The 12460-nt window shown below is 43.3% G+C and overlaps 1 protein-coding gene across 2 annotated transcripts in view; it reads right to left on the reverse strand.

The window, feature by feature from the left end:
• The window catches only part of ROPN1L (rhophilin associated tail protein 1 like), a 72289-nt gene that overhangs the window by 13495 nt on the left and 46334 nt on the right, over nucleotides 1–12460 (reverse strand). The window lies entirely within an intron of this gene.

Below are 12460 nucleotides of genomic sequence, written 5' to 3' on the forward strand. Positions count from 1 at the left end.
GCTAGGTACCCCGATATACTACCCAATAATGTTTTTAACCCCCTGATTGCCGCTAGTTAACCCTTTCACCCCCTTTTGCCAGTGTCACTAAGCGATCGTTTTTCTGATCGCTGCATTAGTGTCGCTACAGTCGCTAGGTAGCTAGTTATTTTTTTAGGTTCACCGCCAGGTTTTTATAGCGCTAGGTACCCCGATATACTACCCAATAATGTTTTTAACCCCCTGATTGCCGCTAGTTAACCCTTTCACCCCCTTTTGCCAGTGTCACTAAGCGATCATTTTTCTGATCGCTGCATGTGTCGCTAGGTAGCTAGTTATTTTTTTAGGTTCACCGCCAGGTTTTTATATCGCTAGGTACCCCGATATACTACCCAATAATGTTTTTAACCCCCTGATTGCCGCTAGTTAACCCTTTCACCCCCTTTTGCCAGTGTCACTAAGCGATCGTTTTTCTGATCGCTGCATTAGTGTCGCTACAGTCGCTAGGTAGCTAGTTATTTTTTTAGGTTCACCGCCAGGTTTTTATAGCGCTAGGTACCCCGATATACTACCCAATAATGTTTTTAACCCCCTGATTGCCGCTAGTTAACCCTTTCACCCCCTTTTGCCAGTGTCACTAAGCGATCATTTTTCTGATCGCTGCATGTGTCGCTAGGTAGCTAGTTATTTTTTTAGGTTCACCGCCAGGTTTTTATATCGCTAGGTACCCCGATATACTACCCAATAATGTTTTTAACCCCCTGATTGCCGCTAGTTAACCCTTTCACCCCCTTTTGCCAGTGTCACTAAGCGATCGTTTTTCTGATCGCTGCATTAGTGTCGCTACAGTCGCTAGGTAGCTAGTTATTTTTTTAGGTTCACCGCCAGGTTTTTATAGCGCTAGGTACCCCGATATACTACCCAATAATGGTTTTAACCCCCTGATTTCCGCTAGTTAACCCTTTCACCCCCTTTTGCCAGTGTCACTAAGCGATAATTTTTCTGAACGCTGCATCAGTGTCGCTAGTGTCGCTAGGTAGCTAGTTAACTAGGCTCCCAAAAAGTCCCCCACATGTGGTATCCCCGTACTCGGGAGAAGCAGCAGAATTTATTTTGGGGTGTAATTTGACTTCTGCCCATAGCATGTGTGAGCAATATATCATTTAGTGACAACTTTGTGCAAAAAAAAAAAAGTTTGTAATATTCCCGCAACTTTTGGCAAAATATAAAATATTCCATGGACTCAACATGCCTCTCAGTAAATAGCTTGGGGTGTCTACTTTCCAAAATGGGGTCATTTGGGGGGGTTTTGTGCTATTTTGGCATTTTATGGCCTTCGAAACTGTGATAGGTAGTGAGGAGTTAAATCAAAAATTTGCACCCTTAGAAATCCTGAAGGTGGTGATTGGTTTTCGGGGTGCCGTGCGCGACTAGACTCCCAAAAAGTCCCACACATGTGGTATCCCCGTACTCGGGAGAAGCAGCAGAATGTATTTTGGGGTGTCATTTCACATATAACCATGGCATGTGTGAGCAATATATCATTTAGTGACAACTTTTTGTAAAAAAAATTTTTTTTTTTTTTTTTGTCATTATTCAATCCCTTAGGACAAAAAAAATAAATATTCAATGGGCTCAACATACCCATCAGCAATTTCCTTGGGGTGTCTACTTTCCAAAATGGGGTCATTTGGGGGGGATTTGTACTGCCCTGCCATTTTAGCACCTCAAGAAATGAGATCGGCAGTCATAAATTAAAAGCTGTGTAAATTCCAGAAAATGTACTCTAGTTTGTAGACGCTATAACTTTTGCGCAAACCAAAAAATATACGCTTATTGACATTTTTTTTACTAAAGACATGTGGCTGAATAAATTTTGCCCTCAATGTATGACTAAAATTTAGTTTATTCGATTTTTCTTATAACAAAAAGAAGAAAATATCTTTTTTTTTTAAAATTTTCGCTCTTTTTCCATTTATATCGCAAAAAAAAAAAATCGCAGAGGCAATCAAATACCATCAAAAGAAAGCTCTATTTGTGGGAAGAAAAGGACGCAAATTTCGTTTGGGTGCAATATTGCATGACCGCGCAATTACCAGTTAAAGCAGCGCAGTGCGAAATTGCAAAAAGACCTCTGGTCCTTAAGGTGTTTATTGGTCCGGAGCTGAAGTGGTTAAAAAAATATATAGGGTATATAATTACTACACAAGTCTTTTTGCACACTGTCAATTCAGTACACAGTTATGCCCTGTACACACGATCGGACATTCCGACAACAAAATCCATCTGATTTGTTCCGACGGATGTTGGTTCAAACTTATTTTGCATACACACGGTCACACAAAGTTGGTCGGAAATTCCGAACTTCAAGAACGCTCTCAAACTTTGTGTGTCGGAAATTCCAATGGAAAAAGTCTGATGGAGCCTACACACAATCGGAATTTCCGACAACAAGCTCCGATCGCACATTTTCTGTCGAAAAGTCCTACCGTGTGTACAGGGCATATGTGTAAAGGGGTATCCTAGAATTGTAATTTCCATCTCATATGCTTGGCCCATTAATGTTGTAATACAACACTGGGGCAGATAACGTAACTAAAGAAGAAAGACCATCCTGTTCGGCATTCAGAAAGTAGGAAGCAGCTGCAGAAATAAATGAGTGTGTTCTGTGTTTTAGTAAAACTGAATTTGCAGCAGCTGCCATGCCCTTTATCATTTCCTCCATGCTTGACAGAGCCAGTAGTGAAGTCTGATGCTTTGCCCTATTTGTACAATGTATTCATATCTCCCCCTTAAAGAGTAACTCCACTTTTGTTGAGAAAAAAACACCCCCCTCCCCTGGATGATCTATGTACATTACAGAGATTTTAGCAAACGTTGTCGCAGATTCCAACCTTTTGTTATTCTGAAGAAATCCCTGTGTGTTTGTGTCTATGTGAATCTAATGGGAGTGGTTGCTTAACCACTTCAATACAGGGCACTTTCACCCCCTTCCTTCCCAGCCCAATTTTCAGCTTTCAGCGCTCTAGCGCTTTCAGTGACAATTGCGCGGTCATGCTACACTGTACCCAAATGAAATTGTTATCATTTTGTTCGCACAAATAGAGCTTTATTTTGGTGTTATTTATTCACGACTCCGTTTTTTTTTTTTTGCGATATAAGCGCAAAAAAAGCGGAAATTTGGGAAAAAAACAATATTTTCTTTTTTCTATTTGAAAAGAAATCCAATAAAATCAAATTTTGTCATAAATTTAAGCCAAAATGTATTCTGCTACATGTTTTTGGTAAAAAAAATTCCGTTAAGTGTATAATAATTGGTTTGTGTGATCACGGACATATGTACGCAAATGATCATGTACATATGTGTGCAGGTGATCACGTACATATGTGTGCAGATAATCATTGGGACATGTGATTTTAGTGGGACATATGTGGGGGACATGTTTTTATTATTAGGGACATGTGTTTTTATTATTTGGGGACATGTATGTTTTGGGGACATGTGTGTTTTGGGGACATATGTGGGGACTGTGTTTTCACTGTGTGGTGTGTTGTGTGTTTACACTGCACTGATGATCAGTGAGTAAAAAGCTGTGAAAAGCAGCCCATACTCACTGATCATCAGCCGGCTGCAGCGTTCTGCTCTCCTCTTCTCAGCGGTGACTTCCGTGTGAGGAGAGGAGAGCCGATTGCCTAGCAACCGGCTGTTTGTTTACATCACATGACGGCCGTGATTGGACACAGCCGTCATGTGATCAGGAGGGCCAATCACAGAGCCCTCCTGCCGATCTGAGATGTGCCGTGTCCGGGTGACACGAGCACATCGGGATCGCGCCGCTGCGCGGGCGCGCGCGCGCGCGATCCCGCTGCTCCTGAATGACGTTCCTGAACGTCCTATCAGGAGCAGGCGGCTCCCACCCGCCGTATATATACATTGGCCGGGTGGGAAGTGGTTAATTATCAATCAGCTGCTGCACTTGCAGGGCTTTAATGAGGAACATTGTAAGGTCTGCACTCCTTTAGATGTGATTTTCTATTGGGAGTATCTCACCAAAAATAAAATTTTTGTTGCAGGGAGTGCCTGAAATCTGAATTGTATCGTAGTGCAGACTTCTGGAGAAATCAGTGAGCCAATCACACAAGCAGGAAATTACATTTCTGAGGGGGGCGGGCTGTACACATTCTGTACATTGTGTACAGAAGACCCCCAGGTAGCCATATTGCATTGCATTTTACAGAAAATGACAGATGCAGGTTGAAAAGGAAAGGTCATTTTTCTTGTCAAATTTGTTTATTGAATTTTAACAATTAGTATACATAAGTACATATGGTGGCAGCAAAAGAAAAGATCACATATATGATAATATAGAGTTGTAGTTCCATCCAACATAAACTAAAAGTAGTTTAACTAAAACAATTTTAGCATGGATCTAACTACTCAAAAGCTTGTCATCTTCATCTACATTGTATAAGATAGGACAAAACAAACTTAGACCAGGTTAATATAAGATAATAATAGATAATAATTAAGATCTTTTTAATCAAGAGTATAGTTTTTAAATTAAAAAAAAAATTGATTATAGAATGTAAAATCTTATGCCTCGTACACACGATCGGACATTCCAACAACAAAATCCATGTTTTTTTTTCCGACGGATGTTGGCTCAAACTTGTCTTGCATACACAGGGTCACACAAAGTTGGTTGGAAATTCCGAACGTCAAGATTGTGGTGACGTACAACACGTACGACGAGCTGAGAAAAATGAAGTTCAATAGCCAGTGCTGCTCTTCTGCTTGATTCCAAGCATGCATTGAACTTTGTGCGATGGAATTGTGTACACATGATTGGAATTTCCGACAACAGATTTTGTTGTCGGAAAATTTGAAAACCAGATCTCAAATTTTGTGCGACGGAAAGTCCGTTGGAAACTGTTCGATGGAATTTCCGACAAAAGGCTCCCATCGAACATTTTCCGTCTGAAAATTCAACCATGTGTATGAGGCATTATACTACATATTGGAACTATGTACAACTGGTATAATGATAATCAAGGAAATAAAAGTTCTGCCACCTTTGAAAGGTGTGGAGGATTTTTACTGTATTACTAGTAAATGTATCATGAGATAATTTCTGTTGAATCGGTTTAAAGGGGTGATTTAATTTTTTAAGTACTCGGGTAAAAGAGTGTCTGATTTATTCGTTTTAAGATAAAATTTATGCTTAGACTTACATAATATTTTATCTACATTTTCTTATATAAAAAAAAAAAAGTTCAAGGTTTAAACATGCAATAAAAAGGAAGAAAGAGAGTAATGCCGCGTACACACGATCAGACTATCCGGCGGACTTAGTCTGGTGGACAAACTGCCGGAAAGTCCCCCAGACTTTCTGAACGAGCGGACCTGCCCACACACAACCGGACTTTTCCGGCGGACTAGGTCTGCCGGACTATGGTGGGAGTCCGCCAGACTTTTGAAATGAACAGACTTGCCCACACAGGGAGAAAAGTTAGTTTTTTGAACGCGGCTCCAGGTAGCCGGGACTAGCGAAGGAAGTCAATGTCGCCACCTTCGGTGGCGAGATTGACACGTCGCTGGCCCCGTCACCTGGTATGGACTTAAAGGGGAAGCCCTGCACCAGAAAAAATGGCGTGGGGGTCCCCCCCAAGGTTCATATAAGACCCTTATCCGAGCACGCAACCCGGCCGGTCAGGAAAGGGGGTGGGGAAGAGCGAGCACCCCCCCTCCTGAGCCGTACCAGGCCACGTGCCCTCAACATGGGGGGGGTGCTTTGGGGAAGGGGGCCCCTTTGATGTCACAGTCCCAGCATCCTCTGTGACTGTGACATCGTAAGGGGCGGGGACATCACCCGAGGACCCCGCCCATTGTCCCTATATAAGTCGCCGCGCAACATGTCCCTGTCATTGCAGCCAGAGACAGCGTTGAGTCAACACCTCAAGGAAGTAGAAGAGAAGGCGACGACAGCGGCGACAGAAGACCGGGCCACCGCTAGTAAAAGAGCTGGAAGAGGAAAGCAGAGGCCCGGCAAGAAGAACCGAAGAGGGGGACAAGACCCCCGAAGTCGGAAGAAGAGGCGGCGGCGGCAGCGACAGTAGGACAGAAATATAGGGGGAGCAGTGACAATCTCTCGAGACCCCAGCGGCCTAGATCTATATACAGAAAAAGATAAATACTTGGACAAGTTCGGCTAAAAAATAAATAAAAAGTTAATTAGCTATTGACAACTATACTGTAAGGTGAGTATATATACTGATATTGATATTGATAAACAGGATCATTAAATATAAAACAATAGAGTAAAATCTAGTTTAAAACAACAGAGTAAAATCAAGTCTAATTTAAGTGCTGCTAAGATAAATATACGTAAATAAGGTTTTAATCAAGACAATAGGTATCTCATTGGTTTGGGGGGGGGGGGGGTGGGAGGCGAGGGGGAGGGAGAAAGGGGGAAAATAGATAACACATAAAATATGTTTATCTGAGGTTGTGAGGGTTAAAAGGGGAGAGTTCAAAACTTAATAGAACAGTATTATTTTAAATACGAGGCTCATGCCGCATACACACGATCGGAATTCTGGACAGAAAAAGACAGATGAGAGCTTTTCATCGGAAAATGTGACCGTGTGTATGCTCCATCGGAACTTAGCTGTTCGAATTTCCGCAAGCCAAAAATTGATAGCATGTTCTCAATTTTCCCGACGGAAAAACTTTCTATCGGTAATTCCGATCGTGTGTATGCAATTCCGACACGCCAAAAATCACGCATGCTCAGATTCAACTATGAGACAGAAGCTATTGGCTACTGACTATTGAACTTCCTTTTTCTAGTCACGTCGTACGTGTTGTACGTCACCGCGTTATAAATGATCGAAATTTGATGTGACCGTGTGTAGGCAAGACAGCTTGAGCAGAATTCCGTCGGAATTCTGTCGGGAAAACCATCAGAGCTTTTTCCGACGAGAATTCCGATCATGTGTACGCGGCATTAGTCAGATTATACTGGAGGTAGCAAATGACTTAGTGACCAAAGAAAAGCAAAGCCTTAAGATTGAATACACTTCAAGATGAGGAGTGAAAGTCATTCAGTCCATTGTGTCTACAGCTACAGGATCTTTATCAGGAGAATTTAATTGACTTCTCTTATGCCCCGTACATACAATCGGAAATTCCGCCCGCAAAAGTCCAATATGAGTTTTTGGTCGGAAATTCGGACCGTGTGTATGCTCCATCGGACTTTTGCTGGCGGAATTTCCGCCAGCAAAAGATTGAGAGCAGGTTCTCTATTTTTCAATGGAAAAAGTTCTGATCGGAAATTCCGATCGTCTGTAGCAATTCCGACATGTAAAAATTCCTACGCATGCTCAGAAACAATTCTATGCATGCTTGGAAGCATTGAACTTAATTTTCTGGGCTCATCATAGTGTTGTACGTCACCTCGTTCTTGGAGGTCGAAAGTTTAGAGAACTTTTGTGTGACCGTGTGTATGCAAGCCAAGCTTGAGCTGAATTCCGTCAGAAAAACCATCCAAGATTTTTCCAACGGAAAATCCGCTCGTGTGTACGGTGCATTAGAAGAATTTTGTCGGCCTCTATCAGGTTTCAGATTTGGAGGATTCTTGAGGGGAGCTGGATGTTGTGCATTGAGGAGGGCTAGTTGAAGATCTTTCGATCAGATGTAGTTCTTGTAGAGTGTTTTGTAGTTCATCTGAGGATCTACAGGAATGTTTGACACCTTGATAGGTAAAGCGGATAGAAAATGGAAATCCCCATTGATAAGGGATCCGGCGTTGCTGTAAATTATGAAGTAAGGGGTTCAGTGCACGTCGTTTAGCCACAGTAGTTGGGGAAAGGTCAGCAAAAAGCTGATAAGGATGATCTTGAAAGATGAGGGAATCTTTTCCTCTAGCTGCAGCCATGAGTTGTTCTTTGGTGTAATAGAAGTGGAATTTCACAATAATATCACGAGGGGGACCTTTTGGTTTGCGTGGTGTTAAAGCTCTGTGAATCCTATCCATCTCTAAACGACCGACTGGGATTGATGGTAGTAGTTCTTGGAAAAGTGTGGTCATAGTAGAATGAAGGCCAACAATTGTCTCCGGTATTCCTCGTAAATGAAGATTTGATCGTCGTGCTCTATTTTCAAAGTCCTCTAAGCGTGTTTGCAGAATAAAGATTTCTTCCTTAAGAGTCTCTGATTCATTATCATGGGACAGTACATTCGTTCCCATGTCATCCATTCTGATTTCTAAGTCAGAAGTGCGCTGGCCTAACTCACTGATTTCTTTTGTAAGACTTTCAGTTATATAGTCTGAGGTCTGCTTTAAGGCTTTCTGTAACATGTTTTCCATTTGCCTGAAAATATTTGGATGTAGAGAATCTGTTTGTTTTTCTTGTGAGGTGGCGCTGTTTTCACAGTCAGAGTCATAGGCATCCTGAAGTAACTGCAGTTGCTTAGCAGCACGAGATGTGTCTATGTGTGAGGAAGGAGGCTGCGCCATTTTACACGGGCCTCTTGACTGTGTATCCTTAGCACTCTTTCGTTTATTTTTACATCGGGCAGCACCAAAGACCATTTTATTTATCCCAGGGTCACTGAGGAGGATTATGGTAAGATTATTTTAAGTTTACCATGCCTTGTTGGTGTCTTTATCAGCCAAGGAGTCCAGAGAGATGTAGAGTTTCAGCTGGACATGTCTGTCGCTGGCTACTCCGCCTCCTCCCCTTAAAGGGTCATTTTTAAACACTTCAATACCAGGCACCTATGCACCTTCCCACCCAACTTTTTTTTACACAAAGTTGTCCATTTCTAAGAGATTTCTAACACATAGCATGTACATAGCAAAAATTATACCCCAAAATACATTCTGCTACTCCACCTGAGTATGGCTATACCGCATGTGTGAGACTTTTACACAGCCTGGCCACATACAGAAGCCCAACATTGAAGTAGAACCTTCAGGCGTTCTTCGAGCATAAATTGCACATCTCATTTTTCAACCACCTATTATACTTTTGAAGGCCCTGGAGCACCGGGGCAATGGAATTGCCCAGAAAATGACCCCATTTAGGAAAGCAAACACCCCAACGTATAATCTATGAGGCATAATGAGTCTTTTGAACAGTTCATTTTTTTCCAGAAGTTTTTGGAAAATGTGGAAAAAAAATGAAAAAGCATTTTTTTTTTACACAAAGTTGTCCATTTATAAGATATTTCTAACATATAGCATGTACATGAGCTTCAGCTGGACATGTCTGTCGCTGGCGACTCCGCCTCCTCCCCATAAAGGGTCATTTTAAAAACCCAGAAGCAACAACAAGCAATACCAGGCACCTATGCACCTTCCCGCCCAATTTTTTTTTACACAAAGTTGTCCAAACAATTTTTGATATTTTGATTTAATAAAATGTAAGCCAAACCTTCATTCTATGTAGTTTTCCACTTATTTGCTGCCTGGAAAACCGCTTATGGGGACATTCCCTTTTTGACAATTTTTCGGGGTGTGCAGCTTTTTTCTTTTTTCCCATTAGTGTCCTTTTTTTGCATATTGATTAGGGGACATATCTTGTACAATTTGTCGTGGTTGGGATGATCTCAGGGAGGCCACTGCGAATTATTATTGAAGTGTAGAAAATGCATAATCATGTCCTATAGTGTCCTGGACATGACAGCAGAATACATTGGCATGTGATGTGGTGGATGGGGTTGGTGGACCAATAGACATGGAGTTCGTTCTTTTTTGTAAGCCCCATACTGACTGTAAGGCCCAAAAATAATTTAAATTCGTCCAGTGTTAGACATGGCCACTGGAACATGTGGGCGTAGGATGAATTGGGGTTGGCAGCAATAAATTGGGATGCATACAGGTTGGTTTGGTCCACCATATTCTGCAGCAAATCTTGTGGGAAAAATAAATAAAAATAATCTAATTATGAAAAATTTGTAGTGTTGGACTGCACACCTGGCTGTGTGGTGAAAGGGGGGATAATAGAGAATCCTGAGTTGGCAGGTAACCATAAGGGGTTTGCCAGGGCTTTGGAAAGGTAGGACTGGGGCTGGATTCTTCAGGTTGGGCGTGTAATTCCAGTACTTGTACTGGGCTCCTCTTCCTGAGGTCTGGGGCTGCTGGTGGTGGGCAGGTCTTCTGATCTTGGTCCTGATCTTGGTCCTAATCTTGGTCCTGATCTCCTTATTCTTTTGGGAGGGACAGTTTCATCTGCTGACTCTGATCCACTATCCTCCACTGGCTCGTATTCCGAACCAGAATTGGATGATGGGAGCTCCCTGCTGCTCTCATAATCTGGTATTGCAAGAATGGCATATGCCTCTTCAGGTGTGCAAACCCTTTGAGACATTACAGCAGTACTTACTGGCAGGCTTGTGTAATCGTACTGCTTGTGGTAGTGGTGGCGGGCCTGTGTGGTGGTAGTGATGGCAGTATTAGTGGCAGGCTTGTGTGGCGGTATGGGTGGCGGTACAGGTGGTGGTACTGGTGGCGGTACAGGTGGTGGTACTAGTGGCGGTACTGGTGGAGGTACCGCTGGTGGGCTTGATGGTGGTACTGTGTGGTGGTACAGATGGCAGTATTAGTGGCGGGCCTATGTGGCAATACGGGTGGTGGTACGGGTAGCGGTACTGGTGGCAGTACGGGTGGCAGTACTGGTGGTTAATAACATTCAATTACAATATGACTTGTGTTGCAATTGTACAGTATCTGGCAAAAGTGAGTACACCCCTCAAATTTTTGTTTTGAAGAAATGACACTTTGCTAACACTGTCAATTTGCTGTCCTCTCAAAATAACTCCACACACAGCCATTAATGTCTAAACTGCTGGCAACAAAAGTGAGTACACCCCTAAGTGAAAATGTCCAAATTAGGCCCAATTAGCCATTTTTCCTCCCCAGTGTCATATGTCTCGTTAGTGTTACAAGGTTTCAGGTGTGAATGGGGAGCAGGTATGTTAAATTTGGTGTTATCACTCTCACTCTCTCATACGGGTCACTGGAAGTTCAACATGGCACTTCATGGTAAAGAACTCTCTGAAGATCTGAAAAAAAGAATTGTTGCTCTACATAAAGATGGCCTAGGATATAAGAAGATTGCCAAGACCCTGAAACTGAGCTGCAGCACGGTGGCCAAGACCATACAGCAGTTTAACAGGACAGGTTCCACTCAGAACAGGCCTCGTTTTTGGGAAAAAGACGTACCAGTGCTGCCAGAATTGCTGCAGAGGTTGAAGGTGTGGGGGTCAGCCTGTCAGTGCTCAGACCATACGCTGCACCCTGCATCAAATTGGTCTGCTTGGCTGTCATCCCAGAAGGAAGCCACTTCTAAAGATGATAAGCAAAAAAGCATGCAACAGTTTGCTGAAGACAAGCAGACTTGGGACATGGATTACTGGAACCATATCCTGTGGTCTCCTGAGACCAAGATAAACTTATTTTGTTCAGATAGTGTCTGTCAGGGAAGAATCTGGAGAAGAGATGGCAGATATGCCAATATCCAACATGGCCGCGTCAGTCCACGCATGTGCATTATTGACTGGCCCGTAACAACGAACGTATGCTGGCAACGATGCACGTATGCACGCAAAACATCCTAATTACCGCCTATAAAAGGACTCCAGTGACTCTCACAAATCACTGGATTTTCGTCAGCTCTGTATCTTGTTTTCCTGTGTTGCTTGCTCTTGTTTGATTACCTGTTACCGACTCGGCTTACCCTGACCTGCTCTGGCTTCTCTCCTGGCTCTGAACTCGGCTTGTTTCATGGACCTGCTCTTGCTTGTTCCAGATTGACTTCCTGTGTTTGACCCCGGCTTGATCTCAACTACACTTCCTGCCTCTGCTTCTGACTGCCTTCCTGTGTTTGACCCCCGGCCTGGCTTCTGACGTTGTCTCTGCTTATCCATCTGTCAAGATAAGATCCGCCAGTACCCCCAGAGAATCATTGGCTGTGACCACATTCTCTGCTCCTGGGTGTCCCGCATCTGGAACCATCAGACAGCTTCACCGGCAGGCAACCCCTGCATCTCTGGGCATAGCACCCTCTGTCTCCAACTCCAGATGTACTCTGCACTCAGTCGCAAGGGGAGCCCTCTTGTCACCTCAGCCTCCAGTATGTGACACAGTGTCAAGCATGTGTGAGGAGTACAAAGACAAGTGTGTCTTGCCTACAGTCAATCATGGCGGTGGGAGTATCATGGTCTGGGGCTGAATGAGTGCTACCAGCACTGGGGAGCTACAGTTTATTGAGAGAGCCATAAATGCCAACATGTACTGTGACATAGCGAAGCAGAGCACGATCCCCTCCCTTTGGAGACAGGGCTGCAGGGCAGTATTCCAACATAATAATGACCCCAACACACACCTTCAAGATGACCACTGCCTTGCTAGAGAAGCTAAGGGTAAAGTTGATGGATTGGCCAAGCATGTCTCCAGACAATATTGAGCATCTGTGG

The sequence above is a fragment of the Lithobates pipiens genome, unplaced genomic scaffold, assembly GCF_037356315.1.
Source record: "Lithobates pipiens isolate NorthernLeopardFrog02 unplaced genomic scaffold, aLitPip1_a1.2 Scaffold_19, whole genome shotgun sequence".
Taxonomy (NCBI): Eukaryota; Metazoa; Chordata; class Amphibia; order Anura; family Ranidae; genus Lithobates; species Lithobates pipiens.